The sequence below is a fragment of the Rhinatrema bivittatum genome, chromosome 3 (assembly GCF_901001135.1).
Source record: "Rhinatrema bivittatum chromosome 3, aRhiBiv1.1, whole genome shotgun sequence".
Taxonomy (NCBI): domain Eukaryota; kingdom Metazoa; phylum Chordata; class Amphibia; order Gymnophiona; family Rhinatrematidae; genus Rhinatrema; species Rhinatrema bivittatum.
The window spans coordinates 185658719-185678818 of NC_042617.1; the positions used below are offsets into that span (position 1 = coordinate 185658719).

Sequence of the window (20100 nt, forward strand, 5' to 3'; positions counted from 1 at the left end):
CTTTCAACCCACTCAGACATGTATATATCCTTTGGCTCTTACCAACTAATGCTTTGTTTGGTGCAACATTGAAAACATTACCAGGAGGGGGGCTTGAACCCACGCAGACATCTGTCTATTGGATCTTAAGTCCAACTCCTTAACCACTAGGCCATCCTGGTGCATGAAGCAAGCCCTGCTGCACATGTTGGTCTTCAGCAAAACTGCTGGCTTTTACATCATTTCTAGTCATTTTTAAACAAAATCCTACTAAACATTTTTGAAAACTATTACCCTACATTGTACACATCAGTCACTTCACCATGGTAAAGTAGCAGTGGAAAAATGAAAGAACAGGGAAATAGCCCCTTCACTGGCCTTTCAGCTTTCAAATGTGGTCCTGTCTTACATTTCAGGTCTCTTATTAGCAAACTGCACAGGGAAAGGAATGACATGATATATACAGCAGATTTCAAGAAACTAAAGGAATTTCCAATTTTCCATCCAAAAACATATTTGTGCACACAATGGGATGATGAAAAATGTAACTAGGAACGAAACTTAGAAGAAAAACTTCTCCATCAAGAGACTGGTAGGTAGGAGACTAGGCTAGGCCTTTCACACAAAGGGAAGAAATCAAAACAGGGACAGACTTTAAGAACATTTCGAACAGATACAGAAGGCAGCGGGTGAAATAAGCGATGGGAAGGGACTGGTACAAAAAGAATAGAAATACATGTCACCAGCAATTTCTTCATCTACAAGATACGGAACAACGGAAAGGACGCATTCAGCACAACCGACTTGGACGAGATTCAGAATAACTCGGTAGGAAAGGGTCTCTATCTGCTCTCATCTACAATGTTGCTAAACTACTACGTTAATCAGCCATATCCAGCCGGTGCTCATATTTGTAAGTCTGATGCTGGATGATATCATTTGCACGGGGGGCACCGGTAGGGGGAAGGAAGGTGAGAGGAAATGCGATATAACCTGTCAAATTTCTACAGCTGGCATCTGGGAGATATCGTCAGCTACGTCGGTGTAGCTAACCAAAGAGCATAGACTGGATAAGCTAATCAGTCCTTACATGCCAGCATCTAGTATGTTATTTTACTATGTTTATGGTTCAATTTTAATGTAAAAGTGAATTTGTCTTGCACTTGGATAGAGAGCATAAAACCCTACAATCCCTCATTTGTCCTTTCCTGCTCCCAGCTACCAGAAGTCATGTCACGCTGCATATTCTCCTGCCCTAAGAATCTGAGGCGAGCAGTAATTTTCTGAGATTCAATTAAAACTGGCTTGTAGAAGACCAGATAACAGATTCATGGAGTAAGGAAATGGCTCCCGTCTACCAGAAGTCATGTCACGCTGCATATTCTCCTGCCCCAAGTAGTTGAGGCGAGCAGTAATTTTTCTGAGATTGAATTAAAACGGGATTGTAGAAGACTAGATAATAGACTGATGGAGTGAGGAAATCATGCTTTGTGTGGTCCATCATTGAAAACATTGTCAGCAGTGAGCTTTCAACCCACTCAGACATGTATATATCCTTTGGCTCTTATCAACTAATGCTTTCTTTGGTGCAACATTGAAAACATTACCAGGAGTGTGGTTTGAACCCACACAGACATCTGTCTATTGGATCTTAAGACCAACGCCTTAACCACTCGGCCATCCTGGTGCATGAAACAAGCCCTGCTGCACATGTTGGTCTTCAGCAAAACTGCTGGCTTTTACATCATTTCTAGTCATTTTTAAACAAAATCCTACTAAACATTTTTGAAAACTATTACCCTGCATTGTACACATCAGTCACTTCACCATGGTAAAGTAGCAGTGGAAAAATGAAAGAACAGGGAAATACCCCCTTCACTGGCCTTTCAGCTTTCAAATGTGGTCCTGTCTTACATTTCAGGTCTCTTATTAGCAAACTGCACAGGGAAAGGAATGACATGATATATACAGCAGATTTCAAGAAACTAAAGGAATTTCCAATTTTCCATCCAAAACATATTTGTGCACACAATGGGATGATGAAAAATGTAACTAGGAACGAAACTTAGAAGAAAAACTTCTCCATCAAGAGACTGGTAGGTAGGAGACTACGCTAGGCCTTTCACACAAAGGGAAGAAATCAAAACAGGGACAGACTTTAAGAACATTTCAAACAGATACAGAAGGCAGCGGGTGAAATAAGCGATGGGAAGGGACTGGTAGAAAAAGAATAGAAATACATGTGACCAGCAATTTCTTCATCTACAAGATACGGAACAACGGAAAGGACGCATTCAGCACAACCGACTTGGATGAGATTCAGAATAACTCGGTAGGAAAGGGTCTCTATCTGCTCTCATCTACAATTTTGCCAAACTACTACATTAATCAGCCATATCCAGCCGGTTCTCAAATTTGTAAGTCTGATGATGGATGATATCATTTGCACGGGGGGCACCAGTAGGGGGAAGGAAGGTGAGAGGTAGTGCGATGTAACCTGTCAAATTTCTACAGCTGGCATCTAGGAGATATTGTCAGCTACGTCGGTATAGCTAACCAAAGAGCATAGACTGGATAAGCTAATCAGTCCTTACATGCCAGCATCTAGTATGTTATTTTACTATGTTTATGGTTCAGTTTTAATGTAAAAGTGAGATTTGTCTTGCACTTGGATAGAGAGCATAAAACCCTACAATCCCTCATTTGTCCTTTCCTGCTCCCAGCTACCAGAAGTCATGTCACGCTGCATATTCTCCTGCCCTAAGAATCTGAGGCGAGCAGTAATTTTTCTGAGATTCAATTAAAACTGGCTTGTAGAAGACCAGATAACAGATTCCTGGAGTAAGGAAATGGCTCCCGTCTACCAGAAGTCATGTCACGCTGCATATTCTCCTGCCCCAAGTAGCTGAGGCGAGCAGTAATTTTTCTGAGATTGAATTAAAACGGGCTTGTAGAAGACTAGATAATAGACTGATGGAGTGAGGAAATCATGCTTTGTGTGGTCCATCATTGAAAACATTGTCAGCAGTGAGCTTTCAACCCACTCAGACATGTATATATCCTTTGGCTCTTATCAACTAATGATTTGTTTGGTGCAACATTGAAAACATTACCAGGAGTGGGGCTTGAACCCACACAGACATCTGTCTATTGGATCTTAAGTCCAACGCCTTAACCACTCGGCCATCCTGGTGCATGAAGCAAGCCCTGCTGCACATGTCGGTCTTCAGCAAAACTGCTGGCTTTTACGTCTTTTCTAGTCATTTTTAAACAAAATCCTACTAAATATTTTTGAAAACTATTACCCTGCATTGTACACATCAGTCACTTCACCATGGTAAAGTAGCAGTGGAAAAATGAAAGAGCAGGGAAATAGCCCCTTCACTGGCCTTTCAGCTTTCAAATCTGGTCCTGTCTTACATTTCAGGTCTCTTATTAGCAAACTGCACAGGGAAAGGAATGACATGATATATACAGCAGATTTCAAGAAACTAAAGGAATTTTCAATTTTCCATCCAAAAACATATTTGCGCACACAATGGGATGATGAAAAATGTAACTAGGAACGAAACTTAGAAGAAAAACTTCTCCATCAAGAGACTGGTAGGTAGGAGACTACGCTAGGCCTTTCACACAAAGGGAAGAAATCAAAACAGGGACAGACTTTAAGAACATTTCGAACAGATACAGAAGGCAGCGGGTGAAATAAGCGATGGGAAGGGACTGGTAGAAAAAGAATAGACATACATGTGACCAGCAATTTCTTCAACTACAAGATACGGAACAACGGAAAGGACGCATTCAGCACAACCGACTTGGACGAGATTCAGAATAACTCGGTAGGAAAGGGTCTCTATCTGCTCTCATCTACAATTTTGCCAAACTACTACGTTAATCAGCCATATCCAGCCGGTTCTCAAATTTGTAAGTCTGATGCTGGATGATATCATTTGCACGGGGGGCACCAGTAGGGGGAAGGAAGGTGAGAGGTAGTGCGATGTAACCTGTCAAATTTCTACAGCTGGCATCTGGGAGATATCGTCAGCTACGTCGGTATAACTAACCAAAGAGCATAGACTGGATAAGCTAATCAGTCCTTACATGCCAGCATCTAGTATGTTATTTTACTATGTTTATGGTTCAGTTTTAATGTAAACGTGAGATTTGTCTTGCACTTGGATAGAGAGCATAAAACCCTACAATCCCTCATTTGTCCTTTCCTGCTCCCAGCTACCAGAAGTCATGTCACGCTGCATATTCTCCTGCCCTAAGAATCTGAGGCGAGCAGTAATTTTTCTGAGATTCAATTAAAACTGGCTTGTAGAAGACCAGATAATAGACTGATGGAGTGAGGAAATCATGCTTTGTGTGGTCCATCATTGAAAACATTGTCAGCAGTGAGCTTTCAACCCACTCAGACATGTATATATCCTTTGGCTCTTATCAACTAATGATTTGTTTGGTGCAACATTGAAAACATTACCAGGAGTGGGGCTTGAACCCACACAGACATCTGTCTATTGGATCTTAAGTCCAACGCCTTAACCACTCTGCCATCCTGGTGCATGAAGCAAGCCCTGTTGCACATGTCGGTCTTCAGCAAAACTGCTGGCTTTTACGTCTTTTCTAGTCATTTTTAAACAAAATCCTACTAAACATTTTTGAAAACTATTACCCTGCATTGTACACATCAGTCACTTCACCATGGTAAAGTAGCAGTGGAAAAATGAAAGAGCAGGGAAATAGCCCCTTCACTGGCCTTTCAGCTTTCAAATGTGGTCCTGTCTTACATTTCAGGTCTCTTATTAGCAAACTGCACAGGGAAAGGAATGACATGATATATACAGCAGATTTCAAGAAACTAAAGGAATTTCCAATTTTCCATCCAAAAACATATTTGCGCACACAATGGGATGATGAAAAATGTAACTAGGAACGAAACTTAGAAGAAAAACTTCTCCATCAAGAGACTGGTAGGTAGGAGACTACGCTAGGCCTTTCACACAAAGGGAAGAAATCAAAACAGGGACAGACTTTAAGAACATTTCGAACAGATACAGAAGGCAGCGGGTGAAATAAGCGATGGGAAGGGACTGGTAGAAAAAGAATAGAAATACATGTGACCAGCAATTTCTTCATCTACAAGATACGGAACAACGGAAAGGACGCATTCAGCACAACCGACTTGGATGAGATTCAGAATAACTCGGTAGGAAAGGGTCTCTATCTGCTGTCATCTACAATTTTGCCAAACTACTACGTTAATCAGCCATATCCAGCCGGTTCTCAAATTTGTAAGTCTGATGCTGGATGATATCATTTGCACGGGGGGCACCAGTAGGGGGAAGGAAGGTGAGAGGTAGTGCAATGTAACCTGTCAAATTTCTACAGCTGGCATCTGGGAGATATCGTCAGCTACGTCGGTATAGCTAACCAAAGAGCATAGACTGGATAAGCTAATCAGTCCTTACATGCCAGCATCTAGTATGTTATTGTACTATGTTTATGGTTCAGTTTTAATGTAAAAGTGAGATTTGTCTTGCACTTGGATAGAGAGCATAAAACCCTACAATCCCTCATTTGTCCTTTCCTGCTCCCAGCTACCAGAAGTCATGTCACGCTGCATATTCTCCTGCCCTAAGAATCTGAGGCGAGCAGTAATTTTTCTGAGATTCAATTAAAACTGGCTTGTAGAAGACCAGATAATAGACTGATGGAGTGAGGAAATCATGCTTTGTGTGGTCCATCATTGAAAACATTGTCAGCAGTGAGCTTTCAACCCACTCAGACATGTATATATCCTTTAGCTCTTATCAACTAATGATTTGTTTGGTGCAACATTGAAAACATTACCAACAGTGGGGCTTGAACCCAAGCAGACATCTGTCTATTGGATCTTAAGTCCAAAGCCTTAACCACTCGGCCATCCTGGTGCATAAAGGGAGCCCTGCTGCACATGTTGGTCTTCAGCAAAACTGCTGGCTTTTACGTCTTTTCTAGTCATTTTTAAACAAAATCCTACTAAACATTTTTGAAAACTATTACCCTGCATTGTACACATCAGTCACTTCACCATGGTAAAGTAGCAGTGGAAAAATGAAAGAGCAGGGAAATAGCCCCTTCACTGGCCTTTCAGCTTTCAAATGTGGTCCTGTCTTACATTTCAGGTCTCTTATTAGCAAACTACACAGGGAAAGGAATGACATGATATATACAGCAGATTTCAAGAAACTAAAGGAATTTCCAATTTTCCATCCAAAAACATATTTGCGCACACAATGGGATGATGAAAAATGTAACTAGGAACGAAACTTAGAAGAAAAACGTCTCCATCAAGAGACTGGTAGGTAGGAGACTACGCTAGGCCTTTCACACAAAGGGAAGAAATCAAAACAGGGACAGACTTTAAGAACATTTCGAACAGATACAGAAGGCAGCGGGTGAAATAAGCGATGGGAAGGGACTGGTAGAAAAAGAATAGAAATACATGTGACCAGCAATTTCTTCATCTACAAGATACGGAACAACGGAAAGGACGCATTCAGCACAACCGACTTGGATGAGATTCAGAATAACTCGGTAGGAAAGGGTCTCTATCTGCTGTCATCTACAATTTTGCCAAACTACTACGTTAATCAGCCATATCCAGCCGGTTCTCAAATTTGTAAGTCTGATGCTGGATGATATCATTTGCACGGGGGACACCAGTAGGGGGAAGGAAGGTGAGAGGTAGTGCGATGTAACCTGTCAAATTTCTACAGCTGGCATCTGGGAGATATCGTCAGCTACGTCGGTATAGCTAACCAAAGAGCATAGACTGGATAAGCTAATCAGTCCTTACATGCCAGCATCTAGTATGTTATTTTACTATGTTTATGGTTCAGTTTTAATGTAAAAGTGAGATTTGTCTTGCACTTGGATAGAGAGCATAAAACCCTACAATCCCTCATTTGTCCTTTCCTGCTCCCAGCTACCAGAAGTCATGTCACGCTGCATATTCTCCTGCCCTAAGAATCTGAGGCGAGCAGTAATTTTTCTGAGATTCAATTAAAACTGGCTTGTAGAAGACCAGATAACAGATTCATGGAGTAAGGAAATGGCTCCCGTCTACCAGAAGTCATGTCACGCTGCATATTCTCCTGCCCCAAGTAGCTGAGGCGAGCAGTAATTTTTCTGTGATTGAATTAAAACGGGCTTGTAGAAGACTAGATAATAGACTGATGGAGTGAGGAAATCATGCTTTGTGTGGTCCATCATTGAAAACATTGTCAGCAGTGAGCTTTCAACCCACTCAGACATGTATATATCCTTTAGCTCTTATCAACTAATGATTTGTTTGGTGCAACATTGAAAACATTACCAGGAGTGGGGCTTGAACCCACGCAGACATCTGTCTATTGGATCTTAAGTCCAACGCCTTAACCACTCGGCCATCCTGGTGCATGAAGCAAGCCCTGCTGCACATGTTGGTCTTCAGCAAAACTGCTGGCTTTTACGTCTTTTCTAGTCATTTTTAAACAAAATCCTACTAAACATTTTTGAAAACTATTACCCTGCATTGTACACATCAGTCACTTCACCATGGTAAAGTAGCAGTGGAAAAATGAAAGAGCAGGGAAATAGCCCCTTCACTGGCCTTTCAGCTTTCAAATGTGGTCCTGTCTTACATTTCAGGTCTCTTATTAGCAAACTGCACAGGGAAAGGAATGACATGATATATACAGCAGATTTCAAGAAACTTAAGGAATTTCCAATTTTCCATCCAAAAACATATTTGCGCACACAATGGGATGATGAAAAATGTAACTAGGAACGAAACTTAGAAGAAAAACTTCTCCATCAAGAGACTGGTAGGTAGGAGACTACGCTAGGCCTTTCACACAAAGGGAAGAAATCAAAACAGGGACAGACTTTAAGAACATTTCGAACAGATACAGAAGGCAGCGGGTGAAATAAGCGATGGGAAGGGACTGGTAGAAAAAGAATAGAAATACATGTGACCAGCAATTTCTTCATCTACAAGATACGGAACAACGGAAAGGACGCATTCAGCACAACCGACTTGGATGAGATTCAGAATAACTCGGTAGGAAAGGGTCTCTATCTGCTCTCATCTACAATTTTGCCAAACTACTACGTTAATCAGCCATATCCAGCCGGTTCTCAAATTTGTAAGTCTGATGCTGGATGATATCATTTGCACGGGGGGCACCAGTAGGGGGAAGGAAGGTGAGAGGTAGTGCAATGTAACCTGTCAAATTTCTACAGCTGGCATCTGGGAGATATCGTCAGCTACGTCGGTATAGCTAACCAAAGAGCATAGACTGGATAAGCTAATCAGTCCTTACATGCCAGCATCTAGTATGTTATTTTACTATGTTTATGGTTCAGTTTTAATGTAAAAGTGAGATTTGTCTTGCACTTGGATAGAGAGCATAAAACCCTACAATCCCTCATTTGTCCTTTCCTGCTCCCAGCTACCAGAAGTCATGTCACGCTGCATATTCTCCTGCCCTAAGAATCTGAGGCGAGCAGTAATTTTTCTGAGATTCAATTAAAACTGGCTTGTAGAAGACTAGATAATAGACTGATGGAGTGAGGAAATCATGCTTTGTGTGGTCCATCATTGAAAACATTGTCAGCAGTGAGCTTTCAACCCACTCAGACATGTATATATCCTTTGGCTCTTATCAACTAATGATTTGTTTGGTGCAACATTGAAAACATTACCAGGAGTGGGGCTTGAACCCACGCAGACATCTGTCTATTGGATCTTAAGTCCAACGCCTTAACCACTCGGCCATCCTGGTGCATGAAGCAAGCCCTGCTGCACATGTTGGTCTTCAGCAAAACTGCTGGCTTTTACATCATTTCTAGTCATTTTTAAACAAAATCCTACTAAACATTTTTGAAAACTATTACCCTGCATTGTACACATCAGTCACTTCACCATGGTAAAGTAGCAGTGGAAAAATGAAAGAGCAGGGAAATAGCCCCTTCACTGGCCTTTCAGCTTTCAAATGTGGTCCTGTCTTACATTTCAGGTCTCTTATTAGCAAACTGCACAGGGAAAGGAATGACATGATATATACAGCAGATTTCAAGAAACTTAAGGAATTTCCAATTTTCCATCCAAAAACATATTTGCGCACACAATGGGATGATGAAAAATGTAACTAGGAACGAAACTTAGAAGAAAACTTCTCCATCAAGAGACTGGTCGGTAGGAGACTACGCTAGGCCTTTCACAATAAGGGAAGAAATCAAAACAGGGACAGACTTTAAGAACATTTCAAACAGATACAGAAGGCAGCGGGTGAAATAAGCGATGGGAAGGGACTGGTAGAAAAAGAATAGAAATACATGTCACCAGCAATTTCTTCATCTACAAGATACGGAACAACGGAAAGGACGCATTCAGCACAACCGACTTGGACGAGATTCAGAATAACTCGGTAGGAAAGGGTCTCTATCTGCTCTCATCTACAATTTTGCCAAACTACTACGTTAATCAGCCATATCCAGCCGGTTCTCAAATTTGTAAGTCTGATGCTGGATGATATCATTTGCACGGGGGGCACCAGTAGGGGGAAGGAAGGTGAGAGGTAGTGCGATGTAACCTGTCAAATTTCTACAGCTGGCATCTGGGAGATATCGTCAGCTACGTCGGTATAGCTAACCAAAGAGCATAGACTGGATAAGCTAATCAGTCCTTACATGCCAGCATCTAGTATGTTATTTTACTATGTTTATGGTTCAGTTTTAATGTAAAAGTGAGATTTGTCTTGCACTTGGATAGAGAGCATAAAACCCAACAATCCCTCATTTGTCCTTTCCTCCTCCCAGCTACCAGAAGTCATGTCACGCTGCATATTCTCCTGCCCTAAGAATCTGAGGCGAGCAGTAATTTTTCTGAGATTCAATTAAAACTGGCTTGTAGAAGACCAGATAACAGATTCATGGAGTAAGGAAATGGCTCCCGTCTACCAGAAGTCATGTCACGCTGCATATTCTCCTGCCCCAAGTAGCTGAGGCGAGCAGTAATTTTTCTGAGATTGAATTAAAACGGGATTGTAGAAGACTAGATAATAGACTGATGGAGTGAGGAAATCATGCTTTGTATGGTCCATCTTTGAAAACATTGTCAGCAGTGAGCTTTCAACCCACTCAGACATGTATATATCCTTTGGCTCTTATCAACTAATGCTTTGTTTGGTGCAACATTGAAAACATTACCAGGAGTGGGGCTTGAACCCACGCAGACATCTGTCTATTGGATCTTAAGTCCAACGCCTTAACCACTCGGCCATCCTAGTGCATGAAGCAAGCCCTGCTGCACATGTTGGTCTTCAGCAAAACTGCTGGCTTTTACGTCTTTTCTAGTCATTTTTAAACAAAATCCTACTAAACATTTTTGAAAAATTTTACCCTGCATTGTACACATCAGTCACTTCACCATGGTAAAGTAGCAGTGGAAAAATGAAAGAGCAGGGAAATAGCCCCTTCACTGGCCTTTCAGCTTTCAAATGTGGTCCTGTCTTACATTTCAGGTCTCTTATTAGCAAACTGCACAGGGAAAGGAATGACATGATATATACAGCAGATTTCAAGAAACTAAAGGAATTTCCAATTTTCCATCCAAAAACATATTTGCGCACACAATGGGATGATGAAAAATGTAACTAGGAACGAAACTTAGAAGAAAAACTTCTCCATCAAGAGACTGGTAGGTAGGAGTCTACGCTAGGCCTTTCACACAAAGGGAAGAAATCAAAACAGGGACAGACTTTAAGAACATTTCGAACAGATACAGAAGGCAGCGGGTGAAATAAGCGATGGGAAGGGACTGGTAGAAAAAGAATAGAAATACATGTGACCAGCAATTTCTTCATCTACAAGATACGGAACAACGGATAGGACGCATTCAACACAACCGACTTGGATGAGATTCAGAATAACTCGGTAGGAAAGGGTCTCTATCTGCTCTCATCTACAATTTTGCCAAACTACTACGTTAATCAGCCATATCCAGCCGGTTCTCAAATTTGTAAGTCTGATGCTGGATGATATCATTTGCACGGGGGGCACCAGTAGGGGGAAGGAAGGTGAGAGGTAGTGCAATGTAACCTGTCAAATTTCTACAGCTGGCATCTGGGAGATATCGTCAGCTACGTCGGTATAGCTAACCAAAGAGCATACACTGGATAAGCTAATCAGTCCTTACATGCCAGCATCTAGTATGTTATTTTACTATGTTTATGGTTCAGTTTTAATGTAAAAGTGAGATTTGTCTTGCACTTGGATAGAGAGCATAAAACCCTACAATCCCTCATTTGTCCTTTCCTGCTCCCAGCTACCAGAAGTCATGTCACGCTGCATATTCTCCTGCCCTAAGAATCTGAGGCGAGCAGTAATTTTTCTGAGATTCAATTAAAACTGGGTTGTAGAAGACCAGATAACAGATTCATGGAGTAAGGAATTGGCTACCGTCTACCAGAAGTCATGTCACGCTGCATATTCTCCTGCCCCAAGTAGCTGAGGCAAGCAGTAATTTTTCTGAGATTGAATTAAAACGGGCTTGTAGAAGACTAGATAATAGACTGATGGAGTGAGGAAATCATGCTTTGTGTGGTCCATCATTGAAAACATTGTCAGCAGTGAGCTTTCAACCCACTCAGACATGTATATATCCTTTGGCTCTTATCAACTAATGCTTTGTTTGGTGCAACATTGAAAACATTACCAGGAGTGGGGCTTGAACCCACGCAGACATCTGTCTATTGGATCTTAAGTTCAACGCCTTAACCACTCGGCCATCCTGGTGCATGAAGCAAGCCCTGCTGCACATGTTGGTCTTCAGCAAAACTGCTGGCTTTTACGTCTTTTCTAGTTATTTTTAAACAAAATCCTACTAAACATTTTTGAAAACTATTACCCTGCATTGTACACATCAGTCACTTCACCATGGTAAAGTAGCAGTGGAAAAATGAAAGAGCAGGGAAATAGCCCCTTCACTGGCCTTTCAGCTTTCAAATGTGTTCCTGTCTTACATTTCAGGTCTCTTATTAGCAAACTGCACAGGGAAAGGAATGACATGATATATACAGCAGATTTCAAGAAACTAAAGGAATTTCCAATTTTCCATCCAAAAACATATTTGCGCACACAATGGGATGATGAAAAATGTAACTAGGAACGAAACTTAGAAGAAAAACTTCTCCATCAAGAGACTGGTAGGTAGGAGACTACGCTAGGCCTTTCACACAAAGGGAAGAAATCAAAACAGGGACAGACTTTAAGAACATTTCAAACAGATACAGAAGGCAGCGGGTGAAATAAGCGATGGGAAGGGACTGGTAGAAAAAGAATAGAAATACATGTGACCAGCAATTTCTTCATCTGCAAGATGCGGAACAACGGAAAGGACGCATTCAGCACAACCGAATTGGATGAGATTCAGAATAACTCGGTAGGAAAGGGTCTCTATCTGCTCTCATCTACAATTTTGCCAAACTACTACGTTAATCAGCCATATCCAGCCGGTTCTCAAATTTGTAAGTCTGATGCTGGATGATATCATTTGCACGGGGGGCACCAGTAGGGGGAAGGAAGGTGAGAGGTAGTGCGATGTAACCTGTCAAATTTCTACAGCTGGCATCTGGGAGATATCGTCAGCTACGTCGGTATAGCTAACCAAAGAGCATAGACTGGATAAGCTAATCAGTCCTTACATGCCAGCATCTAGTATGTTATTTTACTATGTTTATGGTTCAGTTTTAATGTAAAAGTGAGATTTGTCTTGCACTTGGATAGAGAGCATAAAACCCTACAATCCCTCATTTGTCCTTTCCTCCTCCCAGCTACCAGAAGTCATGTCACGCTGCATATTCTCCTGCCCTAAGAATCTGAGGCGAGCAATAATTTTTCTGAGATTCAGTTAAAACTGGCTTGTAGAAGACCAGATAACAGATTCATGGAGTAAGGAAATGGCTCCCGTCTACCAGAAGTCATGTCACGCTGCATATTCTCCTGCCCCAAGTAGTTGAGGCGAGCAGTAATTTTTCTGAGATTCAATTAAAACGGGATTGTAGAAGACTAGATAATAGACTGATGGAGTGAGGAAATCATGCTTTGTGTGGTCCATCATTGAAAACATTGTCAGCAGTGAGCTTTCAACCCACTCAGACATGTATATATCCTTTGGCTCTTATCAACTAATGCTTTGTTTGGTGCAACTTTGAAAACATTACCAGGAGTGGGGCTTGAACCCACGCAGACATCTGTCTATTGGATCTTAAGTCCAACGCCTTAACCACTCGGCCATCCTGGTGCATGAAGCAAGCCCTGCTGCACATGTTGGTCTTCAGCAAAACTGCTGGCTTTTACGTCTTTTCTAGTCATTTTTAAACAAAATCCTACTAAACATTTTTGAAAACTATTACCCTGCATTGTACACATCAGTCACTTCACCATGGTAAAGTAGCAGTGGAAAAATGAAAGAGCAGGGAAATAGCCCCTTCACTGGCCTTTCAGCTTTCAAATGTGGTCCTGTCTTACATTTCAGGTCTCTTATTAGCAAACTGCACAGGGAAAGGAATGACATGATATATACAGCAGATTTCAAGAAACTAAAGGAATTTCCAATTTTCCATCCAAAAACATATTTGCGCACACAATGGGATGATGAAAAATGTAACTAGGAACGAAACTTAGAAGAAAAACTTCTCCATCAAGAGACTGGTAGGTAGGAGACTACGCTAGGCCTTTCACACAAAGGGAAGAAATCAAAACAGGGACAGACTTTAAGAACATTTCGAACAGATACAGAAGGCAGCGGGTGAAATAAGCGATGGGAAGGGACTGGTAGAAAAAGAATAGAAATACATGTGACCAGCAATTTCTTCATCTACAAGATACGGAACAACGGAAAGGACGCATTCAGCACAACCGACTTGGACGAGATTCAGAATAACTCGGTAGGAAAGGGTCTCTATCTGCTCTCATCTACAATTTTGCCAAACTACTACGTTAATCAGCCATATCCAGCCGGTTCTCAAATTTGTAAGTCTGATGCTTGGATGATATCATTTGCACGGGGGGCACCAGTAGGGGGAAGGAAGGTGAGAGGTAGTGCGATGTAACCTGTCAAATTTCTACAGCTGGCATCTGGGAGATATCGTCAGCTACGTCGGTATAGCTAACCAAAGAGCATAGACTGGATAAGCTAATCAGTCCTTACATGCCAGCATCTAGTATGTTATTTTACTATGTTTATGGTTCAGTTTTAATGTAAAAGTGAGATTTGTCTTGCACTTGGATAGAGAGCATAAAACCCTACAATCCCTCATTTGTCCTTTCCTGCTCCCAGCTACCAGAAGTCATGTCACGCTGCATATTCTCCTGCCCTAAGAATCTGAGGCGAGCAGTAATTTTTCTGAGATTCAATTAAAACTGGCTTGTAGAAGACCAGATAACAGATTCATGGAGTAAGGAAATGGCTCCCGTCTACCAGAAGTCATGTCACGCTGCATATTCTCCTGCCCCAAGTAGTCTAGGCGAGCAGTAATTTTTCTGAGATTGAATTAAAACGGGATTGTAGAAGACTAGATAATAGACTGATGGAGTGAGGAAATCATGCTTTGTGTGGTCCATCATTGAAAACATTGTCAGCAGTGAGCTTTCAACCCACTCAGACATGTATATATCCTTTGGCTCTTATCAACTAATGCTTTGTTTGGTGCAACATTGAAAACATTACCAGGAGTGGGGCTTGAACCCACGCAGACATCTGTCTATTGGATCTTAAGTCCAACGCCTTAACCACTCGGCCATCCTGGTGCATGAAGCGAGCCCTGCTGCACATGTTGGTCTTCAGCAAAACTGCTGGCTTTTACGTCTTTTCTAGTCATTTTTAAACAAAATCCTACTAAACATTTTTGAAAACTATTACCCTGCATTGTACACATCAGTCACTTCACCATGGTAAAGTAGCAGTGGAAAAATGAAAGAACAGGGAAATAGCCTCTTCACTGGCCTTTCAGCTTTCAAATGTGGTCCTGTCTTACATTTCAGGTCTCTTATTAGCAAACTGCACAGGGAAAGGAATGACATGATATATACAGCAGATTTCAAGAAACTAAAGGAATTTCCAATTTTCCATCCAAAAACATATTTGTGCACACAATGGGATGATGAAAAATGTAACTAGGAACGAAACTTAGAAGAAAAACTTCTCCATCAAGAGACTCGTAGGTAGGAGACTAGGCTAGGCCTTTCACACAAAGGGAAGAAATCAAAACAGGGACAGACTTTAAGAACATTTCGAACAGATACAGAAGGCTGCGGGTGAAATAAGCGATGGGAAGGGACTGGTAGAAAAAGAATAGAAATACATGTCACCAGCAATTTGTTCATCTACAAGATACGGCACAACCGAAAGGACGCATTCAGCACAACCGACTTGGATGAGATTCAGAATAACTCGGTAGGAAAGGGTCTCTATCTGCTCTCATCTACAATGTTGCTTAACTACTACGTTAATCAGCCATATCCAGCCGGTGCACAAATTTGTAAGTCTGATGCTGGATGATATCATTTGCACGGGGGGCACCGGTAGGGGGAAGGAAGGTGAGAGGTAGTGCGATGTAACCTGTCAAATTTCTACAGCTGGCATCTGGGAGATATCGTCAGCTACGTCGGTATAGCTAACCAAAGAGCATAGACTGGATAAGCTAATCAGTCCTTACATGCCAGCATCTAGTATGTTATTTTACTATGTTTATGGTTCAGTTTTAATGTAAAAGTGAGATTTGCCTTGCACTTGGATAGAGAGCATAAAACCCTACAATCCCTCATTTGTCCTTTCCTGCTCCCAGCTACCAGAAGTCATGTCACGCTGCATATTCTCCTGCCCTAAGAATCTGAGGCGAGCAGTAATTTTTCTGAGATTCAATTAAAACTGGCTTGTAGAAGACCAGAGGTAAGGTCGCTTTACTGCAGCTTTGGAAGGGGTCATCAGTTTTTATTCGGGGATACTTTACTATACTGTCTGATAACTGGTCACCAGTGTTTGATATGAAGGGGGACCTTCGCTGTCTAACATGTGTAGTCGGCTTCTCACCAGCCTCTCGGAGGTGCAATGCACTGGCTTTATAGCTGTTCAGGATTGTATGTCAGTGCATTGTGCGCCCACTATAGCAGCCCACCGAACAGCTTGCAGAACCGTCTCATAGACTGTAGCGGCGATGTGCGCGCAACGTCGGCTTCAGTAAAGTGTATGGGCGAGGCGCACATGTCCGCTAGAGTCTATGGGCCCTGCTCACATGTCCGCTAGAGTCTATGGGCCCTGCGCACTTGTCCGCTAGAGTCTATGGGCTGGCTCTCCAGGCGATTTGGTGTACTGCTAAAGTGGGACTGGATCCTAGTTCTTTCACTATAACGTTGCCTCTCCCATAGACTGTACTGGAGATGGCCGCCTGGCCCATGCAATTTACTGAAGCCGATGTGGCACGCACATATCCTCTACAGCAGAGCTTTCCAAAGTGTGTGTCGCGACACTTTACTGTGTCGCCTGAGGTGTGCCGATGTGTCGCGCAAGCCCGGTGCACGTGACACACCGGCAAGTGGGAACCAATGCAGCCGCTGGTGGACCTCATCCCACTGGCGGCTGAGCAGTGAAGTTTCGCTGGGCTGGGCTGGGCTGTGTGCCAGAGACACACAGCATGAAGATCGGTGAGCCGTGGTGGAGCTTACGTCACCACGGATCGAAGAAAAAGGTCACGCAGGTGCTCCTCCTCCTTCCTGCCCAAGCGGCCCCGGAAGAAAAATGTTGCCGGAGCCGCACGGGCAGGAAGGAGGTGGAGCATCAGCCATGTGCAGAAGAAGAGCAGCGGGCTGAGAGGAGGAGGCCCGGTAGCAGGGTCCCCACCGCGGATCGGCCCGCGAAGAAGAGAGACGCCGCTGCCGCGGATCGGCCCGCGAAGAAGAGGGACGCCGCTGCCACGAATCGGCCCGCGAAGAAGAGGGACGCCGCTGCCTCGGATCGGCCCGCGAAGAAGAGGGACACCGCTGCCGCGGATCGGCCCGCGAAGATCAGGGTCGCTGCAGAGCCCATCCTGCAGCGACCCGTGAAGAGGAGCCCAGAGGTAAGAGAGAGGCTGAGTGCCCGTAGAGTGCATGTATGAGATGAGTTGAGAGATTGTGTGCATGTATGAGATGAGAGATTGTGTGCATGTATGAGATGAGTTGAGAGACTGTGTGTGGGAGTGAGGACCTGAATGTTTGCAGAGACAGCATGTGAGAGCCTGTGTGTGTGTGTGTGTGAGAGAGACAGCATGTACCAGTGAGAGCCTGTGTGTATGAATGATTGTATGAGAGAGAGCATGTGACAGTGAGAGTCTGTGCTTGAGCAAGTCAGACAGCATGTGCAAGAGAGAGACTGTGTATGAATGATTGTATGAGAGAGAGCATGTGAGAGCCTGTGTGTGTGTGTGAGAGAGAGAGAAAGCATGTGAGAATGAGAACCTGACTATGTTTGAGGGAAGAAGATAGATGGAGAGAAAAGAAATAGAAAAAAAAGACAATATGAAAGGAATTGGCAAAAAAAATAAGAAAGGAAAGGTGGAACAAAAAAGCCTGTGACCAACTGATAAAAAACTAAGATCAGACAGCAAAGGTAAAAAAAAAAATTACTTTTTACTGATTGGCACATGTAATTTTTGGTAATGTGCAAAAGTAGCATTTTCTCTATGCGGATCTCACAATGTACGAGATCAACATGGAGGAAGTGGAAACCCATGGGGCCTACACAGAGAAGGCAACAGAATGGGCTTCAGTGCCAATAGCAGCAATCAGCGCCTCCCAAATACCCATGCGGCATCAGTGACAGTGGCAGCAGAGGAATGAGAGAGGCTCTTGAGGTTGCTGGCAAAAGAAAGAGAGGGGGTCTGCCTTTAGTGTGCATGTGAATGAATGGGAGTCTGCCTGGGGGTGTATGTGTGTGAATGCATGGGTGCCTGCCTGAGGGTGTGTCTGTGTATGAGAATGTATGGGTGTCTTCCTGGGGTTTGTATGTGTGAGAATAGGTGCCTGCCTGTGTGTGGTGTATGTGTGTGTGTGTGTGTGTGAGAATGAATTGGTGCCTGCCTGGGGGTCTGTTTGTGTGAGAATGAATGTGTGCATGCCTGGGGGATTGTGAGGGAGTGGTGTGAAAATGAATGGGAGCTTGCCTGGGGGTCAGTTTCAGTGTGTGAGAATGACTGGGAGCTTGCCTGGGTGTGTGTGTTTGTGTGAGAGTGATTGGGAACTTGCCTGGGTGTGTGTGTTTGTGTGTATGTGAGGGAGCCAGAGAGAGTGAGAGCATGAGTGTGTATGAGAAAATCCAGGGGAGTAAGAGTTTGTGTGGTTGGTGTGTGTGGAGGGGGAGAGAGTGTCTTAGAGCCTGAGAGTGTGTCAGTGTCTGCGAGAGCGAGAAGTTATGGTGGGTATAAGAGCATGAATATGTATGTATGTATGTGACAGTGTATGTGTGAGAGAGAATGGACATGTGAGTATGTGTGAGAGAGAGAGAGGATAACCTCCTAATCCTTGACAATATCAGGGTGACTGGAAATCAAGAGCTCCCACATATGGACAGCAGGGGCTTTTTAAAATCCTTATTATTTTTAATTATTGGGTGTTATTTGATATATGTGCCGTTTTTAAATATTTTATTGGTATTTGGGAAATTGTAAAAAATGTATATGATTTTAATTAATAGAAATTCTATTTATCAGTAGTTTTAAAATATTCTTTTATTAGTATGGTTTTACTATTATAACTGATGCTTTATGTTTCTTGATTTTATTTGTTTTATGAGGAATGGTGGTTCTGTTTTTCCATTGTTAATACACAGAGTCTGGCTTCTTGGGGTTTCCATGTCAGTTTTTGTCAAATTTGTGCTCCTTTATTCTGTATTTGGTGAGGGTCTGTCTCTGCTCTGTGTGTGTGACCATGATGAGAGATTCTACTAGCATAGGGATCTATAGCAATCGGGTTTGTTTTGTTTCCTCAGTAGGTGGTGTATTGGGTATTCTAGGACCCAGTGTAATATTTACCCTTGCTTGTTCACAGGTAGGGTTATTGTTGTTTGAGTCCTTGGTGTTATTACTGTTATGTTACGATGGGATTGCAGTATAGATTTTGAGTGTCTTTTTTGCGAGGTTTTGTGTTAGTTCACAATGTGCCTGGCAGTGGAAGGTGTTTGTGCTGCTGTTACTGTGAGGAGACACCAGCATTTGAAAATATCTTTTAGTATGATGAGCTGTAAGGGAAACATCCAAGCTCCATTGTTTGGGGGAATTTCAGTGGATGCACAGAGTTACAGAACTGGAGGTGCAGGATTTATATTGACATTCTGTCCCTTCCTATAAATTCCAGTCTTCACTCTCATAGCCATATAGAATTAGTTGAATGAGGCTATCAAATAATTATATAGTGTGAAACTGGCCAGCTTTTTAAAATTACGCAGAAGACCCTTTGGACTTTCTGATTAACACCAAATATTCAAAATCTGTGTTCATCCCATCAAGCTCATATATCTCATTAAAGAGGTAAATTGAATAACACAATAACTTTGTTTTATTATTGTTATTCATAAATTAGAACAATAACATTAAGCTTGGAATATTATATATTTTTAATATAAATGAAAGGTTTTGACAAGATAGGTTGTGTCGTGAAACATTTTATTATGTATATATTTAAGGAAACATACATAAATTGTCGAAATACATTTAGTTCGTTTAACCTTTAACCTCTGGTTTGCTAGTAAACTGAATTACTGTGTCCCGAAATTATGTTTGTCTAAAAAGTGTGTCACCAACATGAAAAGTTTGGAAAGCTCTGCTCTACAGTGTATAAGATGGTTCTCCAAGCTGTTCGGTGGGCTGCTCTGCTGGGACTTCAACGTTGCCTCGTCCATACATTCTTCCTTCCCTCCTTTCCCACCTTTCTTCCCTCCCTCCTTCCCTTCTCTCCCTTTCCCTTCCTCTCCCACCTTCCCTCCCTCCATCCCTCCTCCCACCTTCCCTCCCTCCCTCCCTCTCCCTCCCTTTCCCACCTCTCCCACCCTCCCTCTCTCCC

At 42.6% G+C, this 20100-nt stretch overlaps 11 non-coding genes across 11 annotated transcripts; all 11 read right to left on the reverse strand.

Moving 5' to 3' along the window:
* Window positions 1-78: 78 nt before the first annotated feature.
* On the reverse strand, window positions 79-161 carry TRNAL-UAA. Its single transcript has one exon. It is a non-coding gene; the product is annotated as a tRNA-Leu (tRNA).
* A 1422-nt stretch (window positions 162-1583) lies between these two features.
* TRNAL-UAA lies at window positions 1584-1666 on the reverse strand. Its single transcript has one exon. It is a non-coding gene; the product is annotated as a tRNA-Leu (tRNA).
* A 1423-nt stretch (window positions 1667-3089) lies between these two features.
* Window positions 3090-3172, reverse strand: TRNAL-UAA. Its single transcript has one exon. It is a non-coding gene; the product is annotated as a tRNA-Leu (tRNA).
* Window positions 3173-4459: 1287 nt separating this feature from the next.
* TRNAL-UAA lies at window positions 4460-4542 on the reverse strand. The gene has a single exon. It is a non-coding gene; the product is annotated as a tRNA-Leu (tRNA).
* Window positions 4543-5829: 1287 nt separating this feature from the next.
* On the reverse strand, window positions 5830-5912 carry TRNAL-UAA. Its single transcript has one exon. It is a non-coding gene; the product is annotated as a tRNA-Leu (tRNA).
* A 1424-nt stretch (window positions 5913-7336) lies between these two features.
* Window positions 7337-7419, reverse strand: TRNAL-UAA. Its single transcript has one exon. It is a non-coding gene; the product is annotated as a tRNA-Leu (tRNA).
* Window positions 7420-8706: 1287 nt separating this feature from the next.
* On the reverse strand, window positions 8707-8789 carry TRNAL-UAA. The gene has a single exon. It is a non-coding gene; the product is annotated as a tRNA-Leu (tRNA).
* A 1423-nt stretch (window positions 8790-10212) lies between these two features.
* Window positions 10213-10295, reverse strand: TRNAL-UAA. Its single transcript has one exon. It is a non-coding gene; the product is annotated as a tRNA-Leu (tRNA).
* A 1424-nt stretch (window positions 10296-11719) lies between these two features.
* TRNAL-UAA lies at window positions 11720-11802 on the reverse strand. Its single transcript has one exon. It is a non-coding gene; the product is annotated as a tRNA-Leu (tRNA).
* Window positions 11803-13226: 1424 nt separating this feature from the next.
* On the reverse strand, window positions 13227-13309 carry TRNAL-UAA. The gene has a single exon. It is a non-coding gene; the product is annotated as a tRNA-Leu (tRNA).
* A 1425-nt stretch (window positions 13310-14734) lies between these two features.
* On the reverse strand, window positions 14735-14817 carry TRNAL-UAA. The gene has a single exon. It is a non-coding gene; the product is annotated as a tRNA-Leu (tRNA).
* Window positions 14818-20100: the final 5283 nt, after the last annotated feature.